This window comes from Lepisosteus oculatus, chromosome 15 (assembly GCF_040954835.1).
Source record: "Lepisosteus oculatus isolate fLepOcu1 chromosome 15, fLepOcu1.hap2, whole genome shotgun sequence".
NCBI classification, from domain to species: Eukaryota; Metazoa; Chordata; class Actinopteri; order Semionotiformes; family Lepisosteidae; genus Lepisosteus; species Lepisosteus oculatus.
In genome coordinates, this window is record NC_090710.1 from 12,273,461 (window position 1) to 12,299,419 (window position 25,959).

A 25,959-nucleotide genomic window follows, 5' to 3' on the forward strand; every position below is an offset into this window, starting at 1 on the left:
TGACAACACTTCTTGAATAAAAGTCACAAAAAAACATATCTGCCATGGAATGGATGTAAAATTATATTTTGTTGGTTATAATTAGTAATAAATACATATAATAATATAACAATTATTTAACTGATGTTCTTTATCATTCTAATGGTAGTGTACTATAGAAGCTCTAACTGATATCTAGCAACCCAAGATGATTTTGATTATTGTAAATTCGTGAAAAAAGATAATTGCCATCAGATATGGATGATGTGAATTTCACATACACTTTTTCTGCTTATATGCAGGGCACAAAAGTCTATAACGATGAATTAGCTAACTGAGGGACCCACAAGATTTAATACTATAGAAATCTGAGAAACAACAGATACACAATCCTGCAGACACATTAACTGATAGAATAACATATTCTTTTATGAGATTTCTGAGGGGCTGACTGTCTTAATCTTTTTCTTCACCTATATTTGACTCAAAATATTTACTATAAAGGTTCTTTATGTAGTTAATACATTAGCAGACTGCTAATATAGTTTTATTTTTTAATTTGATTACTTCCATAAACCTTACACAATTTTGATTAAATGCTTACATTTAAATTCCATTATATTTTACACAAGGTATTATTTTACATAAACTTGTAAATCCATAGCATTTATATTGTTGGATAATGACCATGGTATAGTTAAATGGTTTCATAGTCTACATTTCTGAGACAAATGTATGTATGGTTTGTATTTTTTAGAAAAATGTCCTCACATTTGTGTACTTTAGGTACAAATCCACACATAAACACTGTTTCTAATGCCAGTCGCAGACATAGACAACATTTAACAATTTTACTACTAAAAGTATAACCTGCAGTTTGAATGAATGTTGTCTGTCTTTGACAGAAGACACCAGGGTATCAGTTTAAACAACATAGCTAGATACAGTAGCTTCTTTCAGACTCTCATACATGTTTCATTCTTTTTTTGAGATTTAATGCCATCAGGTACAGACAGAATGCAGATATCTAAGGATAATGTACCCAAATGTAGCATATCTTGGTCTATTTCATATGAGGTAAAAGAAACAGAGAAGAAAAAGTAAAACAACGTTAAAAATCAAAGTCTATTGTTATAATTATAATGGGCCAATACCAATGTGTGTGTGTCCCTGGATCAATTATAAATGTGAAAATATGTGTGAATTACAAAATCACAGTTAATCTGTGACTTAAGTTACAGTAGGTCCATACCCGATTCCAATAAAATAGGATTCTGCAATCACCAACTTTACCTAGCTTAATGTGTCACAAACTGTCTCATGAATAACACACATAGAATCTGCTTTATGAAGCAGCCAGTGCACCTGCACTGTAATAAACAGTTCTTTCCAGACCCTATGCGGACGACACAATCTGAAGAAGTGGGGAAACACTGGGAAAACGTCATGCAGGAATACGGGGCTGAAAACAGGGGGGCGTGTCCAAGGTGCGCTGGTGCACGGGGGAGGTGTGGCCGAGGCAAACAATCCAAAAGAATAATCCTTAGAGGGTATCCAAAACACAAGGGTAAATCCAAAACCAGGAGATCCATCATAACAAGGAATTAAAACTAGAAATCGGGTCGAAACCGGCGGACAGGGAACAGAAACGGGAACAGAGGTCAAAACCTCAACGGGACCAGGCGCTTCTCGCACGGCACGGAACCAGATGCAGAGCCCAGGATGAGTGTCAGCGCCTGGCTTTTAAGGTGGGCTGGGAATAGGAATCAGGTGCACAGAATAAAGTCTTATGTGAAAGGGCTGGAGCACCCTTAAGGAGGGGGGACTATAATCGTGACATACAGTCTTCAACAAAATTATATACTGGATCCTGAAAAGTCAAGTTGGTATAATTTGCTATCTGGATGACAATTTGGTAAAAGGTTGCACACCTCAGGGATACTTCAAAAATTTAAAGGTGTCTAATCTAGACTGTACATATAAGACAAGTGGGAGAAAGAAAGTGTAAATTAAGCTAAAATTTCAAATGAAGAGTGGTTTACAATTTGTGAATTTGAATGGAAATGTATCAAGTCCCACTTGTGGAGAGAACATTGTTGGAAAAATATAGTCAGATTCTTTATAACTCCAATGCAGAAAGTGCACCATACAGGTGAAAACTCCAACGCTGTTGGAGACTGTGTGGAAATCAAAAAGGCAATCACTGTTATATATTCTGGGATTGCCCCTGAATATGGGGCTCTGGAGAATATTTGAAAGGGGTTTGCCCTTTACATTTGAGCCTTTATATTTTGGCAAGTTGGATTCTTATTCAAAGTGGATGGATGGGTATTCATTTGGAATTCTTTTATCTGCAAGTATAAAGATTATAACAAGAATATGGGTTTTCTCTGATTCACCACCAAAAACAAGACTGGGTTGATTTAATAAGTGAAATATATCTAATGAAAAAATGAACATTTCCACATTACAAATGAACAAATGTGTTACATATTGGTCCAGATGGGTTAGGTTCAATACACCTTTAAATTCTTAACTTAATGAGTTACAGAATTTCTGAAACTTGAATTAAGAATGTAAATGTTTGTTTCTTTTGTTGTTATTGTATCTGTTCCAAAGTATTGTACTTTCACCCTCTCTATAATCATAACAAAATATACATCTTCCTTGTTTTGCAAGTACATCGTTATTTAATTATGAAACCTGCAAACAATATTTGTAAAAAATGAAACAAAAACAGTTAAAAATTGGCCATATGTCTATATATGATATTTATATTCAATATTGTACAGTGCAAAAGTGGTCTGTGTAAAACATTTTTTTTTATTTTTATCTAATATGGTTCTATTTTTCTCTAAAATAAAAACAAATCTTAAAGCAGCACTAACCAGTTTACAGAAATACCAGTGAGTTATCAGTGCATTTTTTAGGAACGTATGCCTATTCAGGGCAAATAACAGACATTGCATGTCAGAGATATCCCATGAGACAGAAATTTGGGTTCATACAGAAGCTAATATAAGGTTTACAAATGAGATGAGAAATGTAAATATCTCTAAAAGCTGATTCTTTAAATGTACATTATATATCTTTATGTGTAAAACAGTTCCAAGCTATCTCATATATTTTTTAGTTATGTTTTATATCTATGTACAGGGGAGTGTTAATAAAAGCCTTAGAAAATTCGAAAGATTGGAAATACAGTAACAGGAGGCCATTTGCCCCATCTTATTAATTTGTTGTTTTAGAAGCTAAAGGAATCATAATTTTCATCCATTTTAAAATGTGAAAATCTGACTAATCAGACTAAAGACTTCTAAGGGCAATAAAAGTTACAGTAAAGCCACAGAGTAAGCCAAAACTAAAGGGAAAAAAACAGAAATTTGTTCATTCAATGGATATAATTTTTGGCCCATACATTACAGTAACATTATGATTAAACTCTATGAAGATTGCATACCGGCATGGTACATATTAATAACAATTAACTTTATTTTTATATAGCACCTAAAAGTGGCTTCTCAAAGCACTTTACAAAATTGAGAGGACATAGTAGCTTGTGATATGAAATACAGTAGGTAAGCAAAGGGACACATAGAACCACTTAAATAAAAGCCCTTCTAAAAAAGAAGGCTTTGAGTCTGGATATGATAGAGCTCAAGGAAGGTGACTCTAATATCCTTAGGGATCCTTAGGGATAGAGTTCCAGAGTTCTGGGATGTAGCATGAGAAGGCTAGTTGGGCTTGGGGGACAGACAGGAGAACAGAAGTTGGATATAGGGCAAATTTTTCTAGGTTATCCAGAGCCATATTTGTTAATTGTTTGCACAGGGGTGACAACAAGGGTTTTGAAGGCTGCAGGTACCACACCAGTGATCAATGAAACATTTATTATATCAAGGACAATGGAGCAGAGAGTAGTAAAACAGGATTGAAATTAAGCAGTGGGAATTGTATTTAAAAGGCAGGTGGTGTATTTTAAATGTGAAACCATTTTATTGAAGTACAGAGAGTCAAGCAGAGAGAAACTTGAGAGAAGGGAACCAGTAAAGCTAGGTTAGCAGGGAGGATGTGTGAAAGTAACATGCATTAGGCAGAGAATGTGATGCCAGATGTTGTCGATCTTGGAGCTAATAAACACCATTATTTTTCACACAACATACTGTACATATACAGTATGTGTTTATATAGTGTCTATATACAGTATATGTGCATACATATATACTACAGTATATGTAATGATACTATTTTGGAAAAAAACGTGGAAAGGTAGCTTTATGTTAAAGAATTGTATGTGTTTAAAAAATCTTTCTCCTTGATGAATCACCTGTCAAATTATTTAATAACAGTCTCAGTGGAAATAGTGCATGACATGTTTTCCAAGCAGTACTTCAAAAAGAGGGTCTATTTAGAAACAGATATTGGCCACATTTTGGCTGCAGAATATGTGTGACCCATGGTGATTTTCATATCAACGTGTTGCCAATCATCTGGTCTTTCCATCTGTTCTGCAGATTTTTTTTCTAAAACTGCAATGTAACGGAATGTTCATAATGGATATTTGACAGAGGGTATGTTTGTTGTGTTACTGCTGCTTTAAGGGCATCAAAATATAAATAATAAAACTTTTATAATTCCTGAATTCGGGTAACACCAAACTATATCTTTGTGTCTTGAATTTGTCAAGCACACCAGACAATGGAAGAAAAAAATGACTCATGAAAATGTAAAAGAGAAATATTCTGTAATTACAGAATCTCTATGGAGATAATGCATCCATTGAATGAGAATATTTTTCAATTCTATAAAATATGCATATTTTAACCTTTAAAGCCTTATAAACAATGGACAGGGATGTAAATGCACTTAAACAACTCCCTATGCCTGCCATTGATACAAAAAAGATAAGGCCATGCAAGACTTTTCCCCATACCTTCAATATATTTTCTTAAAGCTGTACAGTTATTGAAAAAGCAGATTATAATCAGAGATGTGACATTTTTAAAACAATGCAATTTCGATTGGAAGCAAAGGATGCTTTAATAAATACAATCTGAATGAAGATAAATGCAAAAAGCTGTATCACATCTGCCTAATGTATGTTATTTGTGATGATGATCAGACTGAGAGTATAAAATGAGTTTAGTTAGATATGACAATAAATATAAATTGTTTGAATAGTTGCTTGAAAGGTAAAAGTGTAAATATTCAATGCATTTCTGTGAGCAACATAAAAATAGATCTAGTATCTTGTAATTTAAACCAAGTTTTACACTATCCTTTTATATTGAATCACAGTTTAGAGCTGCCTCCATTTTTAATAGTATGGTCTCCGGAAAGAAAGGCCAGAATTCTCTAATGCTTCCATCCATAAAAGGAGAAATCCTATCTCTGAATTTAACACAGGAATGCAGTGCAGTTCATTGACCTGGATGTTTGTCTGGTTTACAAGCCTATCATTTAGATGCAGTGTTTCCATGTTTGGCTCATCTTAGATTCTAAAAAATTTGGTATCAGATTAGTCTTCTTTCAAAATAATAGGTTGTATTTCCAATGACAGATTTCTAGCCATTATGTTCCGTAATGTATTAGGAATTCAAAATGCTTTATTTATTTTCCTCTTGTGACAATGTATAATGTTGAACCTGAATCCACTCAATTTTAGAATTATTTTCAAATGTGAATGGGCCCCACTAAAGAGACATTATTCAAATATAAAGTTTCAAAATACATTTTGTTGATGACAATACATTGTATACTGTGAACAATATACTGCTTGTATAATGAGTCATTAATATACACAAAAAACTTTATAAAATACCAAAGACTACTTTTTACATCTAAGATCGGATAACAAATGGAGACCATTCTAGATCATTAAGTTATAGACTCTTTAGTGTTTTCTTCTTTTGTGAAGCATGTAAGCATGTACAGCTGCGTCTCTGCCTGAACAATTTCCATCTGTGTAATTTAATGCAGTCTGTCAATTGCTTAGCTCCTCAGTCACCTGTTACTCTACCCTTAGCTGTCAGACAGAGAATAAGTTGTGCCAACTAAAGGTGACTCCTGCAAGTTTACTTGTACTCACTTTAAAAAAATGAAGAAAAAAATAAATGTTAGTCCTTCCTTCATGTAGAGTTTTGCAGATTAGATGTTTATTTCTTGCCATGTAATGTCTGAGGGACATTACTGTTTCCCAGTTAAAAATACTTCACTTCAATTTATCTTGAAACAAGGCATTGTTTATGAGTTACGCTGATTTCTGATCTCAGAGATCTCTTGTAGTTTACTAACTGACTGCAGTTTAGTAAAACCGAAACTCAGAGGGAAATGAATAGGTATTGCTAAAATGGGATGTAGTCAAAACACAATAGCTTTATTGCCTGATTAATTTTATGAAGGTTTATTGATGTAAAACAAGAAAGAGTATTCATCCACCAATGATGCTCTGCTGAAGTTTTAAAAGAAGCAGAATAAGCAGAAGCTTTTTAAGGCCCATAAAATATATAATTTGGATAATATTAAGTTCAAGGTTTTTTTTAGTAAAGGTATCAAAATGGAACATCAGTTAAAATATCATGGATATTAGATAGATATAGACCATAAGTAAGTTAAACCTGGTGAAAAACCTTCTTTGAGTGGTATGCATACTGTAGGCCAACAGCTTTTCAATATAGTGAAATACATTCATACAAGGTAAAAATGAAAAAATGATAAATCTGAAAGACTGCATTTTCTAGATATACTGTACCTGTATTTAATTTGCTAGAGCACTAATTATAGAACTGATTTAAGCATTCTCCAGATAAAAAATAAAATTCAAGTTATTAAATGACCTTTAAATTAACAGTTTAACAGTTTAGGTGTTATTCTTTAAGTTGAAAATGTTTTGTTCATTGGTTATAAAGAAGAAAAGAAGAAAAACTATAAGACAATATAAAACAACTAAATTAAAACACAGCCATGTTCATTTTAGGGACCTACATACATAAACTCTTAGAGATTTACATTTAAACCTCACCTATTTTATTAACTTAGTATTGATTAAAACCAAGCATACTGTATATTGTACTTACAGTGCCTTGCAAAAGCATTCAGTTATTTCTGATAATGTCACATTGAAATTCATGCCCTGAAACACCTATTGTGACTTACAAATGAATTAAAAATGTAGCAATGTGAAGGTTTTTAATTTACTGTAACAATTAGAAATTGGAACAGCAAATTGCAGAAGTTCTTTGATGACTTAGGAATCAATCAAAACATAATTACATCAAAACAAACATAATTACATCATGTAATAATTTACACATTTAGTCTCACATATGGATTCTAAATAAACACTTTATTGATACCACACCAGAATCTGTATACCAACAAATGCAACAGAATATATTTGTGAATCAATATGATACAATACGAAAAGTTGAAAATTCACTCAGGATTTACAAAGATCATAGATAAAATACAGTCTGCGCTCATCTGTATTATCTGTTTCAGATGGTGACCAAAGGCACTGTGGCTAAGGATCTGCACCTTGGGCTGGAAAGTTGCTGGTTCAAATCCTGTGGCCTGCAGAGAAATCCTACTCCATTGGGCCCCTGAGCAAGGCCCTTAACCCCAACTGCTCCAGGGGCGCTGTACAATGGCTGGCCCTGTGCTCTGACCCCAAGCTTCTCTTCCTTTCTATGTGTCTGTGTCTCATGGAGAGTAAGCTGGGGTATGTGAAAAGACTAATTCATAATGCAATAAATTGTATATGGCTAATAAAGTGGTCTTATCTTATCTCTTATTCATAGTCTCAGATACTTTTATTACCATGAGCTAAAGTATCAAATGTGACTGTAATAATAATTCAACTCTCGAGAATTATAATATGAATAAAGAAGTTTTATATTCAAAGATCTGTAGCGGTGAGGCTTATTAAAATACAGGAATTAAGTTTTCTGCTCCTTTGCCAGTGAGGCCCCATCTCTCTCTTCATCTCTGTGGTGCGGCCACAGAGAAGCTATTCGTGCAGGCTGATTTAAAGATGTTTTCTTTTGATAAGGGACAGCTCCCAAATGGGGATGCACTTAGCTAAGCCTGGCTATCATGATCAATGGTCATCCATTGGCGCCTATCTGTCTAGGGAGTGCCAGATGGACATCTGGACTGCATTCCTAAGTGTCAGGAGTAAGTGACTCATATCTCACCTTGATCAACCAATCAGGGACTGGTAGGGTCGAGTAACCCACGTGGGTCTCTGATGCCCATGAAACTTTCAGCCAATGAATGAGCTGAAGTTCCTACAGGTAAAAACAGGCAACACAGAGCTCCCGGAGAACTATTCTATTTCTAAGGAAAATTCCAGGGGTGCGAGAGAGTTCCAGGGCAGGACGGCCCAGGAGCAGAAAGGCTCCCAAGGGCAGGACATTCTCGCAGCGCACCTCCTGACCATGCTGAGACTTAGCCCGAACCACCACGTAATGGCCAGCGTGTCAGAGTGCCAGAACTTTCCTTTCTTCTAAGAGTCGAGAGCGGAGGTTGCCACGAGTAACCAAAGGATCCACCCGAGGTTAGCACCAGCAGCAAGCCTCATGATCAGGCTGGAACTGTAGACAGCTGAACCAGTATTCAGAACTAGCGCTTCATCAGGAATGAACCGGGCCTCTTCCTGACCTGCTGGGACCCACAGTCACTTTTCTCCTGTGCACATACTTTGCTAGTTAAAGCCAACACTAACTAGCCTGTCTTCAGAGAGCAGCGCCGCAGGAGTCTCCACCAAGCCGAACAGCACAGCTTGGCACCGACCCAGAGAGCGTGGATTGGACAGCAACAAGCCTGCAACTGTTTCTTTGTTTGTGTCTGCAGGAGGTCTGAATCCCCAGAGATTGGATGAGTATTCAACTTACTGCATTACAGCTCGAGAATTCAATTGTGATCCCAACCAGTTGATATCAATTTAATTCCTAAGAGTTATGTACTTGTTTTGAGTATCTAGTGTAGAAGTTGTAACCAACTTCATTTACGAAACGGTCTAAATGAATGATATACTGAACATATGTCCTCTTGATTTGTTTAACTGTTCGTAACTGAATTAATGTATACCTTTTGTATTCTGCTAACCCTCACGATAAGATCTATTAGGTTTATATGCATATTTTATTTATTAATAAATGTATCCTCATGTATTAGTACCTGTGTGTGTGCGTTATTTGAGTTATACCGCATGGTTGGATTCTAAGGCCATTAAAATAATCATTTTGTGACTTACTGCTACAATTAATAATTGTCCCAATAAATGCCCAAACCCCTACATTACTGGTGCCTCATGAGAGCACACTACAGATCCATTGGCCAACCATGCCTTAAGACAGTGGTTCTCAAACTGTGGTACGCGTACCAGCAGTGGTACGTGGAGTGCCGCCAGCTGGTACGCCATTTGACACTAGAACTGTGTTGTGTGTGCTGAAAAATCGAGACAGGTTTTCATATTTTCTGTTTTAATATGTGTCGAATATGCAGCCTAGGTACTACGATACAGCGCGTGCTAATACTTCAGTGGACACAAGAGATACTCTGTAATTCTATACCACTCTATAGGAATGCATGCTATGAACGTAAGTGACCAATTGTATTTAAAACAAAAGCTATCTCCAGCAAATAGGGAGGTAGGAGAATGTGTGTGATTTTGGAACAATGCCAATATTGAAAACACAGGAATGCATAGAAATATGTGCTGTGAATGCTGGTAATCTTGTGAGCACAGGAAAGCATGATAGTTAACAGAAAAGTATTTAAGAACTGTTCTAGGTTAATTTGAGAAAAATACACCAAGCGTCTCTGTGTTTCGCTCCCATGCTCATGAAATTAAAACTTAAAATAAATACGGAGATAAAAACGGAAATGCGGAAAAAAGCAAGCTTGCGGATTGCTAAAGCAGGTAAGCCCCAAACTATTTTGAAGAACCTTATTTACCGTTGGCAAAAGAGCTGACACGTATTATGTGTGGAGAAAAAGCTGCTAAACAGCTCGACCTGCTGCCCCCCCAAAAGACACAGTCACTCACAGAATTATTGAAATGGCGGATGATATTAAAAGTACGTTGATGGAGCGCATTAAGATGAGCAGATGTTTTTCACTGCAATTAGATGTGTCTGTAGTTGATTTGGCCAATTTGCTCATTTACGTTAGATACGAGTTTGAGGGTATGTCCCGTGAGGACTTTCTGTTCTGTGAGCCGCTACCAACAGGAACTACAGGAGAGCACTATTTCAGCTTCTGAATGAATTTATCGAAGAGAATGGCATCAACTGGATAAAATGCGTCGGAGTTTGTACCGACAGTGCTAGAGCGATGACAAGCCGACACAGTGGTGTAGTTACACGAATTAGAGAGGTTGCTCCAGAAATTAATAGACGCATTGCAGCATCCACAGTGAGACCTTTGCCGTCAAGAAAATGCCTGACGATTTAAAATCTGTTAGACTCTGTTGTGCATTGTATCAAGGCTCAAAAAAATAATTCACATCTGCTTTGCTCGACTAAACTGAAATGGTGCTTTTTTATTATTTTTATTTGTTGTGTTTTTTTCTGTAAAACACTTTGAGAAGCCACCTTTAAAGGCGCTATATCAAATAAAGTTTATTATTATAATATTTATTATATGTATGTGTGAGTGTGTGCGCACGCACGCTCATGTTGGTCAGAATTTCTGAGGTTCCTATGAGATGATGACTTGTAGGTGGTACTTGGATGCTTTGGTTGGAATAGGGGTGGTACTTGGTCCAAAAAGTTTGAGAACCACTGCCTTAAGACTAAACTTTCCACTGGAAAGATGGAGCTGGGATGGGTAAGTCACCAACTGCATGCTCTTAGCTTAGCATTGCTGAGGACCACTGGGCAAATAATCACTGAACTGTGCACATTCATCTGCTTGGGTCTAGGCTGCAAGTGAGACAAATGAAAGAATCTAGGTTTTAACAATAGCTTTTTGCTGAAAATACCTAGATATTCAAAATGTAGACAGAAATAGTCCAACTGTTATTTTATTGATCGGGTGAAAATAATTTGTTCTCGAACACAAGATTTCTTTTGTTGCAGAAAGAATATCTTGGGCAGGATTCTGCTCTGATTTGTAACTCTCTCAGCCTGGCATCTTCTCAGTCAATTTTAAGCAAAGATGCAACCAAGAAATCAAGAAACTTTCAAAGCAACTCAGAAGTAAATTCAAATTGTAAAAATGTACAAAAATAAAAACACATTCTGAATATCTCCTTTTGATATTGTGAATATTGTACATCTTATGACTTGATCCTTAAAACCTAGCAGTCTGCTTAGGTATACCACCAAGAGAACAACAGCTTGTCAAAGTTAGACCGTGCAGCAGAGCAGGAAGAAGAAAATCAATACTGAAAATCAATATCTCAAAGTCCACCTTGAATTTACAACAAAACACTAAGGAGATACCTAAAACATGTGGTGAAATGTTTTAATTAATAAGACAAGACAAAATTGGACCTTTTGGACCTGTATGTAAAGTGTTACATGTAGCACAAACCCAACAAAGCAGATTACCCAATTGAAACCATCCCATACTACCAAGCATGTGGAAGTATGTTCAATGGCCCTACTGCTCATCATTAGGAACTGGGAATCTGTTTAAGATTGAGGGAAAAAAAGTAGGGAAAATTAGGTGAGGAAAACCTCCTGAGATACCTCAGGAGATACTTCAGATACATCAAGAGATACATCAGTCTACAAGGACATAACCTTGGAAGTCACTGTTCAACAGGACAATGACCTAAAGCAGAAGGCCAAAGGTATATTGGAGTCTCTTATCAAGAGGAAAATAATTCTCTTGAGTGGTAAAGTCAAAGTCTTTACTTGAATTGAATATAAAACCTGTGGCAAGACTAGAAATTTGCTGTCCATCAGTGTTCCCCAATTAACAAACCTTTTGAACCTTAACAAACCTTAAGTTTGCAAAAAGTAAAGTGGGGCATTGTAAATCCTGGTGTGCAAAGTTAGTAGAAACATCCAAAAAGGTAATTGTAATTGTTGCCAAACATAGTTTCACCAAGTGTTGACGCAGGGAGGTGGATACCTCTGCATTCATAAAACTGTTCAGTTTTAGCATTCAAGTTTTGGTTTCAAAATTCACTTAAAAAAGGTTTTTATATCTTTCATTTGTAATTAAATATAATGGGATATACGATACATTGTGAGGCCATTAGAAGACTATTATACATGAGTTTTTATTTACTGTTCACTAATTTAAGGGCTTCCCAGAAAGAACATTTGTAAAGTCTTCATAAAACAAAACAAATATTTTGTTACCATCTATATTTTACATTTCATATTTAAATATAGTAAGTAAAAGATGTAAATTAATTCAAATTATTTTTTCCTTGATTGCTTGATAAAAATAAACTAAAATGAAAAATTGTTAAGTGATTAGTGCTTGTTTTCTACAGTGGGCATAGTAAATAAATAATATAGTGGCAGTTTCCCCCAATGTATAAAATCAGACCTATTGTTTTTCAAAGCATAAATTATGGTGATAATGTAAAACATGATTATAAACACTGCAACTGATGTTACTTTTATTGTTTACTAATAACGAAGGGAAGTTTGTTATTACTTGGCTTATCCTTTTTGGAAGCATATTCAAATAGATTTTGAAATACAGTGTTCATTTAGTTTATTCCCAAATAAGCTAAAGTTATTAAGAGTTTTGTGACCAGAAGAGCAGAAAACTTTATCAGATAGGCAAATGACCAAAGCAGTGAACACCAGAAAGTGACTGATAATTAAAAATGAAGACGAGGCAAAAGCAATAAGCTTCAGCTACAGAAGTACATTTTGGGTTTGAACTATTTAGGTCCTGCAAATCAAAACCTGGCAAAACATTTGTCTACATGTTTTTGTACCATGGACAGATATAATTTCATTACCATTCTTTCATGATGTTAAATAATTGATTTCACAGTCTTTTTCTTACCCGGATTAAGTATTTTTTTCTTTCATATTCTCTCAACTGCTATACAAATAGAATTGAACATAAAAAGAAGATACTGTAAATGATTTTTTGAAAATTTAGATATAACTGATATCCTTGAATAAATTACTTTTATTTAGAAAAGTAGAAGTGACTTCCAAACAATATTTGCCTTACAGTCCACTAGCATTTATAAGGTATGTAGCCTTAAGGCTTTGTGCTACTTTTAGTAAGTTCCTGCTAAAGTATTGCAGAAAACTGTTTTTTTAGGAACATGCTCTGGGAAGTATTTGCCATATTCATGAATAGGATAAGGTTAACACATAAGCCCATGGTTAGCAGTGTAATACAAACGTCAGGGTGAGAATGTTTGGGTTTTTTTGTCAGCAAGATCTATATTGTTCCAGAAAAATAACAGCTGTTCTTTAAAACATGAATGTCAACTTTATGTCAAACCTCTGTGCACTGAGCATCAAAATGCTGTAAATTATGTATGATTTCTGCATGTATGTTTTTAGTCAAGTAACCGCATAAAAAACAAAACAAAAAGGCTAGTATTGAATGACTCAAAGAATGACTCTTCCTATGCAGCTGACTTTGCAAGAGAAAATTAGGAGGAATAGCTGCAATATGGTTTTTTAGTTTAATATCTGATGTGTGTCATTATCAACCGCATAATTCGGATAAACGCCCACACATTCTCATGACCGCTGTCAGACACCAGCCCAGTCCAATTCCTGAAAATGACAAAGCACAAGCTAATCATCCCATCACATCTCTCGCTTCCCACTCCACCTGCTATTTAAACCTCCTCAACCTTCACTTCACTGTTTGAAATTAAACAGTCAACTGTTTTCCTAGCTCCTATTTTCGAAACCTTGCGATTCCTTTTTTCTTCAAGCCTCCTGGAAACAGTACTGATTGCATACCCGACTCCGTCTTTGCCTTGCCCCTTTGGATTTGTTTGCACCCTCTTAACAGCCTCCTGGATAACGACACTACCTGCAAACCCAACTCCGTCTTTGCCTTGCCCTACTGATCTCGTTTGCTACCCGACCTGCATAGGGTTCTTCACACTGCTTGTTACAATACAGTATGTCCCCAATTCAAATGGTGATGCAATTGGTTGAAAACTGTCCATGTGCTGGGCAGCTGCTATAGGTTTAAAAGATCATGAATGTAAAGTGAAAATTTAACATACAGATGCAGCCATTCAAAATGCGCGGTAAAAACCCGCGGTACAGTAACCTACCCGCAGGGCACCGCGGTAAGTGATTGGCTGGCCAAAATGACCGACAGGGGCACTCGTGGTGCATTGGTTGGTAGTGAAAAGATTTAATCATTTAATGTCTTTACTGTGCACATTTTAATCCGCTTAGTTTTGAATATTTATATGGAATTTTACCACTAAAGGGAAATTTTAGTAGCTGAGCATAAAAATAAGAGGAGCATAACACATCTGAAGGTCATAAACGATATTAATTTAGGAACATAAACATTACTGTATGTACATAAACTGTACTGTGTATGGCTGGTCTTGATAGTTTAAAGAAAAAATACACACCAGTCTTCCATTTCTCCCTAAACATTTTAAGCATGAAAGTTTTATGAAACGGTACCCAAATATGTGATTGCTGTATAGAATGAATTTTAATTTTTAAAAATTATTTAACACGGAAATTAAGCTGTTTACATCTTCCGCCTGAGAACAGTCACCCGTTGCTACCCAATGCAGAAACACAGCCACTAACTAGCAAAGAGAGGACATTAGCTAGCCAATATGATAAAGAAATAAATGATTATTTTGTTTATTTCTTTTGCACATTTATTTGAACATTATACAAATAAATTATTTGATCGATTGTACAAGCACTTGGAAACTGTCCAATCCCTAGTTCATCAGGCATTTTCTTTTACGCTGCGGGCATTCTCCTGGTCTGTGTCTTCTAGGATATAATGCCAGCGAACTCTTGTTTTTATGTCCACTATAACAGACAATCTCCTTTGCTTTTAACCGAGCGTCTAACCCCTCTGATTGGAGAAAAAAGTTGTGCTGGTTTGCTATACATACTGTACCAGGAAGATGATTTCTTTCTATACGAAACGTGTATTTTAAAAGTTTAAGAAGTAAAAACCTTACAGTGTACACAGATTTCTAAACTGATCAGGATCGTTATCTTTGTCTTATCCATAATAATATTCACCTCTCTGTCCAGTAAATTAATAATAAACTTTATTTTATATAACGTTTTAAACAAAAAAGTAATTTGATTGCTCATAAACCTAATCACTTTTTCTACATAAACACAGCGTAATTGCTCTCTGAAAATGCTTTTTCTTTTTATTTAGGCTCAGATCTCAACTATAGATCGTATTATTATAAACTTTCTTGGAAAAATGTATTTTATGTAAACCATGTTTGCTATTAATTCATTTAGGGCTAGAATATGTTCATTGTCTTCCAATCGAGTCGAGTTGACATTAGGAGCTTGCCACGCCGGGACTGTTACACCAATGCATTAGCATGTTAAAGCAATTTAATTGAGGAGCCTAGCTTTCTTAACTAGTAAGTACTGTACTTCCTTGGATTTGGAGGGGGGAGGTGTCTTTCGCTGGAAATCTCGCCCCCTTCTACTTTGAAAATACCTCTGAAACCGGTTTAATTTGTCACAGCCAGCACTCCCGCAGAGAGGGGGGTTGTACTCATTAATGTCTTAGCCGGAACACATCATTATATCTCATTTTGTATTTCTATAAAAAAATCGTTTGCCCAGCCTAACACTATTGTTGTTATTGTTTTTATCCTGTAGGAGCACAGCTTTCTCAACACTTAGATTACTTTTTGATACCATCCTTACACAAAGCAGAAACTTCTTGTATTTTCCGATGACATACAAGTGGAAAGATGACAGATTTTAATAGTCTTTTTCTGAACCAGGGAAAATCTGATCATGTTTCTCTATAACAATAATACAAATGTTTATTTTACATATCACCTTTAAAAGTGGCATCTCAAAGCAATACAGTAGATGTAAACCACAGATTATAAAGTAAATACCCACACAAACGCAAACCCGTTTTTAATAAATTGCTTTTATTCATTCAGCAGAGAGAGAGCGTAAAACCTGGGCGTAACAGCTGTTCCTTTTTCTGATCACTCGCTCTCTGGATAAACGTCTCACCTGTCCTGTTCTTTGTTTTCCTAATTTGCTGATTATGCCTTCTGCGATCCACTCCTGCCCTCACACCTAAAGAAGACTATTTTAAATTTCTTTGCGCGGTCCATTGTGCAATTAACCCTTGTATGTGCTGTCCTTAAGGTGATAGAGAAAAAAGAGCTGACTGACAAGATTTAAGATGTGGCTGTCAATGTTGGATTAAAAAAAACACATTGCCCGACATTTGTTGCATTGCTTGAAAAATAACTTTATTTAGAGAGACTGGATAAGTAATTCAAGTGTTTTTTTTAACTTTCTGAAAAACAACTAATAATTTAACTATATGTGCAAACGTTTTATGATATGTCACTTTTGTGAATGTCTGTGGACATGTGCTGGCTGGACAGGAGGCTCTACTGTACACAGAGAGGGGCGGGAGGAGGGGACAAGCCGATACATACTCTTAGAGTTTGATTATTAGGGAATATAATATAAAAATATAGTAGTAAAAATAAGATACACTCTACAGACATTCACAACAGCGACTCTCAGAAGATAGGACACAGCAGCTCAGACACCCGCTGAATGGAAAGGGGCACTTTAATGTTCTGTATGGCTAATACTAAAGTCAATACTTTAATATTCTTTTCTGTATGTTTAACAATAGTGGGTACTGGCCTAATTTGGCCCTGCTCCCATTGTTAGGTGTTAATGTGTTGTTGTTAAGTATGAATTTGTACCTGTTTCCCTGAGGTCTGGCTTTTTTTCTGGAAAACCATAACTCTGGTCTTGTCCAGATTGACTGTCAGCGCCCAGGTCTGACAGTGCTGCTCCAGCAGTGCCAGGTTCTGCTGCAGCCTCTGTTCTGTGGGTGACAGCAGGACCAGGTCGTCTGCAAAGAGCAGGAACTCTGTAAGGATTTCTGTAATTAATGCAGATCAGTAAATCGAGGGACAAAACAATTATTGCGCCCGGCTCCTCAATGGGCTTTGACGTGCTAATGCGTTGGTTTAACAGTCCGGGTGTGGCAAGCCTCTGATGTCTCCCAACTTCGGCAAAAGGAACCTGCCTTTCATTGGAAGACAATGAACACATTCTAGCCGTACATGTGAATATAGCATAAATACACCAAGGGTTTGGGTGAGCTCCCATCACAAAAAAAAAAATGCGAGCCTGCACTACAGCGACCACAGTACAGTATGGAGACCAAGACCTTTTACGGGAAGTGACGGGGTGCTTCTGCCGCCCCAGCTTCCAAAGAGCTAAGGGTAAGCAAATACAGCAGGCTTCATCTGAAATACGCGATTATAGCACATATTACAAGGTATTATTGCCATTTTGAATTTTAAATTCAATTATAAATATTTCTTTGTAGCCTGTTCTTCAAGAAAACACTGCACGGGCAAAACGATCTTCGAAATCTACCACCAGGACAGTAAAAAAGAAAGCGGTTAGATGGATAAAAAGAAAAGTGTATTTTGACGTCTGTTCCGTGACTGATGAATACTACTGTGTGACTTTATTTCTTACATGAATCATGTCATTTTGCTTCAAGCTGTGGGTCTCTGCTCTCGGCCACTGGCCAGGGTGTCAACCGGTAGAAGCAGCACCTGTGTGGAGACTTTTCGGCAGCAGCGGGAGCAGTACGACGCATTACTGGGGAGGATTGGGAGGCTAGAGACACTCCTGAAAATGCAGAGGAAGGAGACAGTATGTTCCGGCAGTCAAACAGTTGAGCAGCTGTCTCCCGATAAGTGCCTCTCCCCGCTGCGCAGGTTGCAATGCCTGGCTCAAGCTCTGCCCACCGCAGAGCACACACTGCCTCAGGACACTCCATCCCGGCCTCTCCGCTCACCACCAGGAATTGGTTGATGCTGTTCCGGCCGTCTATCTCCCCTCAGGAAGCACCGTTTACAGAGCTGAATTCACAGACGCCATTGGGACGAATAATTCTCCCAGATATCCAACTGTTACCCATCACTCAAGAGAAGGAGGGGGGGTTGTACTTGCAGTGCATCGGCATAGACGGGAAGGCAAGAGCCGACCGCTACGCCGTCCTCGTGTTTCGAAATCTTGTGACTTTTGAAATTAACTGGGGGTGGACCACATCTGTAAATTTCGATGGGTCCAGAGGCAAAAGTGCCTTGCCTTGCAATCTCCGGGAAACCATTAGTAGCATGGTGAATCAGAGATTCTCAACCCTTACTTCGTGCGACTGGAAAATAATTCGTGATCGGATCAACGAAATGCTTCGTAGAAGGAGGCGCTCTTTTCCTCTAGTCTAACAGTCTGTCCACAAACAAAACATTCCTGTCAGACAAGAGGAATGTAAAAAAACAATTACTTTTTGTCAATGAAAACCAGTGTGTGTGTCTCTCTCTGCTGGATGTCCCTCTCACTCTCTGCTGAATGAATAAAAGCATTTTATTAAAAATGCATTTGCGTTTGTCTGGTATTTACTTTGGTCCTTTTAACTATTTTTCCATCTACTGTATTGCTTTGAGATGCCACTTTTAGAGGTGATATGTAAAATAATGTTTTTTATTATAGTTATAGAGAAACATAATCAGATTTTCCCCGGTTCAGAAAAAAAGATCTAAAGTTTACACGTTTGTCACTCTTCTCATCCCCTCTTTGCTTAATGCCTTTTGAATAGAGTCACATGAAGAGAAAGGTGAAACAGCCCTACACAGCCCTGTCACAGGACACGAATATAATTATATCCTATTAATTTCTTTAGATACGCGATTCTTTTAATACAGTCTTTGCTGTGCTCTTGGGGATCCTTGTGATATTTCGAGCTCTGGTTGAATGATAAGTGTCGCAGTTTAAATAATTTTCGTAGTTAGAAATTATGAAATGGAACAAGTAATAGGTTTATTCCATGCTGAAAAAAAGAAGAAAGAGAACACAACGTTTCGGCCGTGGAGCCTTCTTCAGGTGCAACAATTTGTCCAAGCCCTACTTTGTCAGGCATTTTCTTTTACTGCAACAGACATAAAAACAGTGTTGCACCTGAAGAAGGCTCCACGGCCGAAACGTTGTGTTCTCTTTCTTCTTTTTTTCAGCATGGAATAAACCTATTACTTGTTCCTTTGCAGCCTACGCATGCTGACGCAGCTACCCACCTGAAATTATGAAATGCTCTGTTAAAAGCAAGGGAGTTTTTATGTCCGTTGCAGTAAAAGAAAATGCCTGACAAAGTAGGGCTTGGACAGATTCCAAGTGCATTTTTGCAATTTACGTTGCATTGTCCATTGTGCTGCTGTAGTACAGTTTAAAATAATTCAGTCTAAACAGTATCAGCTTTATTTATGGGTTGCAATTTAAAAAAAGTCAAAAAATGCACTCAAAATGCAATTTAGAGCTTTCTGCCAAGAGGAGACACCCAAATTAATAATGTAACATGCCACTGTTTGTGCATGAACAAGGTTATACTGCTATTTCCTTAGATACGCGATTAAAAAAAAAGATTTTGAATCCCCGGCGGAACACATTCCATAAGAATCAGCGCTTTTATATATCGCCTTTAAAGGTGGCTTCTCAAAAAGCCTTACAGGATAAAAACAGCAATAACAGCAACAACAACAATATTGTATTTCATTGCACTTTGAAAACCAAGTAATAACTTAACTATATGTGCAAACGTTTTATGATATGTCGCTGTTGTGAATGTCTGTGGAGTGTATCTTATTTGCCTGTCTGTCCTGGGTCTCTCGCTCGCCCTCCCCCCCCTCTCTCCCTCAATTCAATTCAATTCAAGGTGCTTTATTAGCATGACAGATGGGTACAATCAGTGTTGGGTATTTTCTTTGCTTTGAGATGCCACTTTTAAAGGTGATATATAAAATCAAGGCTTTAACTTGCTTTAACTCCGCAAGTCTGAGTTCTCATGTCTGTCCTATCCGAACCCAAAAGTATTACAATATGTATCTTTATAGCAGGTGGTATACAGCTTTTTAGTATAGATTACACTTTTCTAAAATGTATTTAAAAAATAAAAATTATTACAATCTAATCGTTCCACGTTTGATCCCAAGATCCCAAGAAAAATAAATCTAAATGGGGAGAAAGCTATGCTGAAAGTTTATTAAGATACTTAGAAGACAAAGATATCAATTTATGTTGCATTTGTCTGATTGTGAATCAAAAAACACATATATTTAAACCCGCGTTTGCGATTTAAATCAAAATGCGATTAAAATCAATATAAATGTTTATATTGTAATGCCTAGGTGACTATTCATTGTTATTAAAACGACTGAAATTCAATCATGTTGTGATATTAAGAAATATAAATTTGTTTGGTGCGAGTGAGGTTCTATTTAATCTCTGACTCAGGGAAACGTTTCATTTTTTCAAAGAAATGTTTGTTAAAAAAAAATCTATGACTCCAGCAGGATTCAATCACAGACCGTGTGACGTGGGAGTCAGGAACCTAACCCACTGCGCCACCGGCAAGGTCACATGCGGAGTGCTGAAAAAGCACTACAGAAACATTATCAACAGACAATGTACAGCGTGTACTATTCTTGTGTTGTGGTACATGAATATAATTATATTGTTAGTTCCAAAATGTATATCGTTTATGGCCTTCACATGCGTTACAGCATGCTCCTATTCTTTTTATGCTCAGGTACTAAGATTTCCCTTTGGTGGTAAAATTCTGTATAAATATTCAATACTTAAACGGGCACAGTTAAGACATTAAATATACATATACATACTGTATACAGTACAGTTTGCATACGGTAATATGTTTATGTTCCTAAATCAATCTCTTTTATGAGCATGTGAAAGGCATGTTGAATCGATTCTCAAAAATTACTGTACTTTGCATAATTGGAAACAAATGCGTGATTGCAAAATGCTGGGGTGTTACTTTTACAAAGACGGTCAATGAAAAAAAGAATGTGGACCAGGGCAATACTTTGAGTTTACAGCTTGTCCAAGGTCATTCTTTATTAATACTTTTAGTAATATCTTTGTTAAAGACTTTGATGGTGACAGCTCAAACATGAGAGGTTGAGCTTTATTAGCTCCACCTTGTGGAAATTCCGGATACTATTATTTTACTTGCGGTACTATGGGAGAATTTACGGTAACTCGCGGTAGACTGCGAAAAGCGCACCACAAAATAATGTTGCATCTGTAGCTTGTGGGCTTTACACAAGAACACAAAGCTTTCGCTATCCGGTCTTCTCCATCAGTGAATGCTCTTCAAATCTACTTTAATTTTACTTAGAATTTACCCTTGGTTTCCCTATACATATACATTTGAATAATAAAGTTATTCATAACATTTTGCCACAACACAGTCATTAATCAGAGGGAACAGAAGGAAATTCCATGAACAATATTCCACTTTTTTCCACTGCAAATAGAAAAGAAAGCAGAGAAGCTGAAATGCCAGCTAGATAACAAACTAAGCTTACTCTGTCATAGCCCAGTCCTGCAGGTACGGTACCTGATGAAATAAGGTTTCTGTTTGAAGGCCTGTTATCTTTACAAGCTCAATCTTTTAAATGAAGTATGACAAAGATACCATTGGAAAGGACAATATCTAGGTTAGGTATGTATGGCTTATTCTACACTCTCAGAATTATTTTCTTTTAAAATTAGTTTTCCACCCCTCAAAAAATCATGACATGATAGAAATAAACATGAGTTTTTTGTTGCATCTTTTCTTTGTTTAATGTGACAAATTGTAACTGTTTTGCAGGACAGTGGGCACCTACTTAAAAACTCATTGTCCTTTGTACCATTTATCTTGCAAAACTGGGTTAATCATTTTCAGTGTCCTGCCTCTTGAGATTGCAACATACTTGCGGTCTGAAAATTATTTTCTTCATGTTTGCACAAGCCATTGTAACATGGAGACACTATTCTCTAGTCCTGTCCTGCCTCCTCTGCAGGAATGATGTAATGGCTTCAAATGGTCTTTCTCTAAAGACTGTTTATATACAGTATATACAGTACTGTATATCAATTGCTGGATAGACTCTAAATTGAAATTCTTGAGTAATTTTATAGAATTCTTTACACTTCATGTGGAAGTTCATTTTAATTGTCCTGGATTGTGATATTTGTATTTTTTGTTTAATGATTGATAATTACTCATAAGATTTCTGACTTATCATGTATAGAAAACTCTATTTGTAAATACTTGTCCACTGAGTCATTGTTTTGAGTTTTGTGTCAAAACAATTTAAATGAATAAAATAACAGGAACAGATGTCAGTGCTTGACCTTTGTCCCAATGAAATGTAAACCTCAAGATTGTTTTTCAGTTGTTTCATTACCTATTGTTAACATATTACCAAGATTCTAAGATTGTCTTCATATGAATCAGTAATGCAGATTCTACCAAATTATTCTGTAGGTCGCTCACCATTGGATTTTGATTTTCATAAGGCTCTAGCTTCTACAGAATGTGCATTTTACTTGGATTATTTTTTCTTGTATATTTGCAAATCTTATTAATTCATTTTCACAGTAACTGTACAAGTACCAAATAACACTCAATGTGCTTTCCAGTATAGTAAATATTTTTCCTTAACTCTGTAACTTTTCAAAATGATTTTTCAGAATTGTTTTTGGAATTTATTTTTATCCATTTTGGATAACCCAAAAGTAAAAAAAAAGGTGCATTGATTCATTAATGAAACACAGCTATCAACAATCATTCTGCTAACATTCTATGAATAATTGGATAAACAGAAAAAAACTAAAGAAGCTTGCACCCTTATTGTTTAATCAGCTGCTTACAAACAGTAATACAAAAGTAGCTGGTAAATTAGTGAAATGTTTACACCCATTAAGTAATAATGAAGAGAAAGGAATTCTGTGGTCAAAAAAGAAATTGCCAAAACAATTTCTTTTTGAGACCTGCATTTGTATTATTTGAAATACTGCATAATCCTTGCAATCACTTATTAATCTAAGATTATTAAATGCTGTAATGAGTTCAGGTGCAAATAGAAATTCAGTTTTGGATATTTCAGTGTTTCTGTTAAAGGGACAGTGCTGATAATATATTCAGTAATACCTTACCAGGAAAAATCCATACTCTCATTTCTACTTAAAATCTCGTTTTGAAATTGAGAAAAAAAATGAAGGAGTGACATTTGAGTGAGAATTTGAAATTATTCCTTATAATGGTGTGATTACTTCAATATTCATAAACTGCAGGATTCATAGGGTTTTGTGTTATTTGTTTGCATTTCTGTGACACACTTTATTTCTGGACTACATTCCATGAAGTTAATTGTTCAGTAATTTATGGTTTGTTACCCCCCACCTATATTCACATTTTGTTAATCCAAAAATGAGAATTCCACCTCCAAGTACAGTATACAGTATCTTGTTAACCCTCATCTAATTCACTAATACTTCAATAATAGCTACATTTGTGAATAAACACAAGCTTTAGGGAGAACATAATCAAGAAAATCCTGTGTAATGCAGCTGTTGGGATTTGAAAGGAGGACATGGAAACACCTCAGTATCAGCTGCTTTTATATTCTGTGTTGGATCTCGTTGGTCCCTGGCTATGTTTGCCCTTGCAAACCATATTTATTGTGCATGTTGTGTTTGAAGACTTCCTGCACCACAGAGAGTTTGATGTATCATAAGGTAATTAGTCAGGTACCTCAATTGTATATTAATGAAGAGTATTCCTCAGTGAAGTCTGGGTGGATTGTAAGAGATAGAATGAATCACCCTTATGGAATGAAGGACTAGAGACTGTATGGATCTTCTGCATTGATGCATTGAGTCACAACATTTGTTGTTGTCTCCCTCCCTTTGTAAATGTAAACATTATCAGAGCTGTAATGAAGGTATTAACTGTATTTGAGTTCATGTACTTAAGGTTTTGTGGAGTGTGTTAAATTTGTGTCTTTTGAAATACAATACCTGTCAATAGTTTCAAGCCAGTGAGGGTAAAGTGAAGAGTTCCTGAGGCTGCAGAGATAATAATGATAATAATGATGATTATTATTATAATTTCCCAATAAGGCTTGAGTACATTGTCATTTTACATTGAATTATTTTGTATACAGTATGAGCCTTGACATGTCAAGCCAGCATTGTACCATAGCCCTTAGCCAAGTCTACAGCTTATCTGGGAAGTAAAAATGTCACCAATTCATTAAAAAGATATCCTCTCATAAGTAAAAGGGGTAAGCAATACGAAGATTTAAAGTTACAATATTCCAGGCTTTGCCACACAAATAATGGCGTAAGCTATAGTGACAAGTGATTTAAATTCTGTATTACAAAGAGTTCACACTTGTTAAATTACTTACTTCAAGAACTTTTAGTGCATCATTTTATCTTTATTCTGCCCTGCAGAACTATGAAAAGATACATTTGATTTAGTTATATATATTTCATACTTTTAGCATATTCCAGACTTCTGTGCTTTACTTTGAGTTTTACTAACATTGGTGTTGTATGGTGTTGTACCTATTATTTGGGATGAATATAGAAGTAAAACTAGAAACATCCCTGCTGATATTAGCTCCTGTGACTGGTGAAACAATATATTGATCTATCCAGTATATACTGTGATGCCACAAGGGGTGGCCCAATAACGTGGCACAGGATCGAGGTGGGGCCCCAAGCACAGAGACATCCCACTCACAAAATTTAAAATAAAATTGTTGTATTAAATGTTATTGTGCTTTGGCCAAAAATATGACTCTTCCAGCAGGATGCTGGGGAGAAAAATAAATAGACCTGCACTGTAGCAGAAAAATATCCCTTCCAGCTTCTAGTGAGGAAACAAATCAATTCCTATTTTCTATACCAATTTCCTGGCAGAAAATTGGAATTGAACAGCAGAGCTGCTCTTTAACCAAAGCTGGGACTGTAGCCACAAAATACACTTCTTGGTGCCTAGCCATGAACATAAGCCACCATCACTGCAGCTGGCTTTTCCAGGTCTCATACTGGAAAACAAACAGCCTGTGCTATAGCAGAAAAAAGTAATTGTCACTAGGCCTGCTCTTCAGCTTTAACTGTGACTGTGGCAGTAGCGGGCAAACCTTCAGCCAGGAGACCGATTCAACCTGTGCTGGAGCAATCTGATAGTTTATCCTTGAACTTTGCTCCTGGTCATTTTGACTATTTTGGTCCTCCTGTGATTGCTGGTGTCCTATCAAACAGCCTGGAGATGCAAGGGAAACCTTTGAAAAGAAAAATGAAACCATAGGAAAAGCCACACCTCTTGAGGCACATCCCTATGCAGCATCATACATAATATGTTACCGTTTGAATACTTGCTCACTGTTGTGTGTCCTAAATATTTCTAAGTAAAAATGTACATAATGCATGAATACAATCATAAATCAACACAAACAGGGTTTTTTTAGTAAAATATGATCAAACATTGTTATTCTTATTCATTTAATATTTTTATTGTTAGATTTTGTATTGAATACAATAGTGGAAAGTCTCTGAATTTCTTTAGAAAGTATTTCATGTTCGCTATTTCACCTGTCTTGGCTTATCTATATCTAATGCAGTCTCTGTTATTTGTTAACAAAGTATTAATTGGATTAAAGTAGGTACTGTAGCTCCGTCAGAATGCGTAGGCTGCAAATGAACAAGTAAAGGTTTACTCCATGCTGAAAAAAAAGAAAAGAAACAAAACGTTTCAGCTGTGAATCCTTCTTCAGGTGTGAGAGAGGATTTGTCAAACTTTTCAGCATAGAATAATCCTTTACTTGTTCCTTAATTGGATTAACACACATGTATCAAAATAAAAATGAAGAATAATGTATTTATGTACAAATACTTTACATTCAGTAAATACATTAAAATACTATTAATGCCA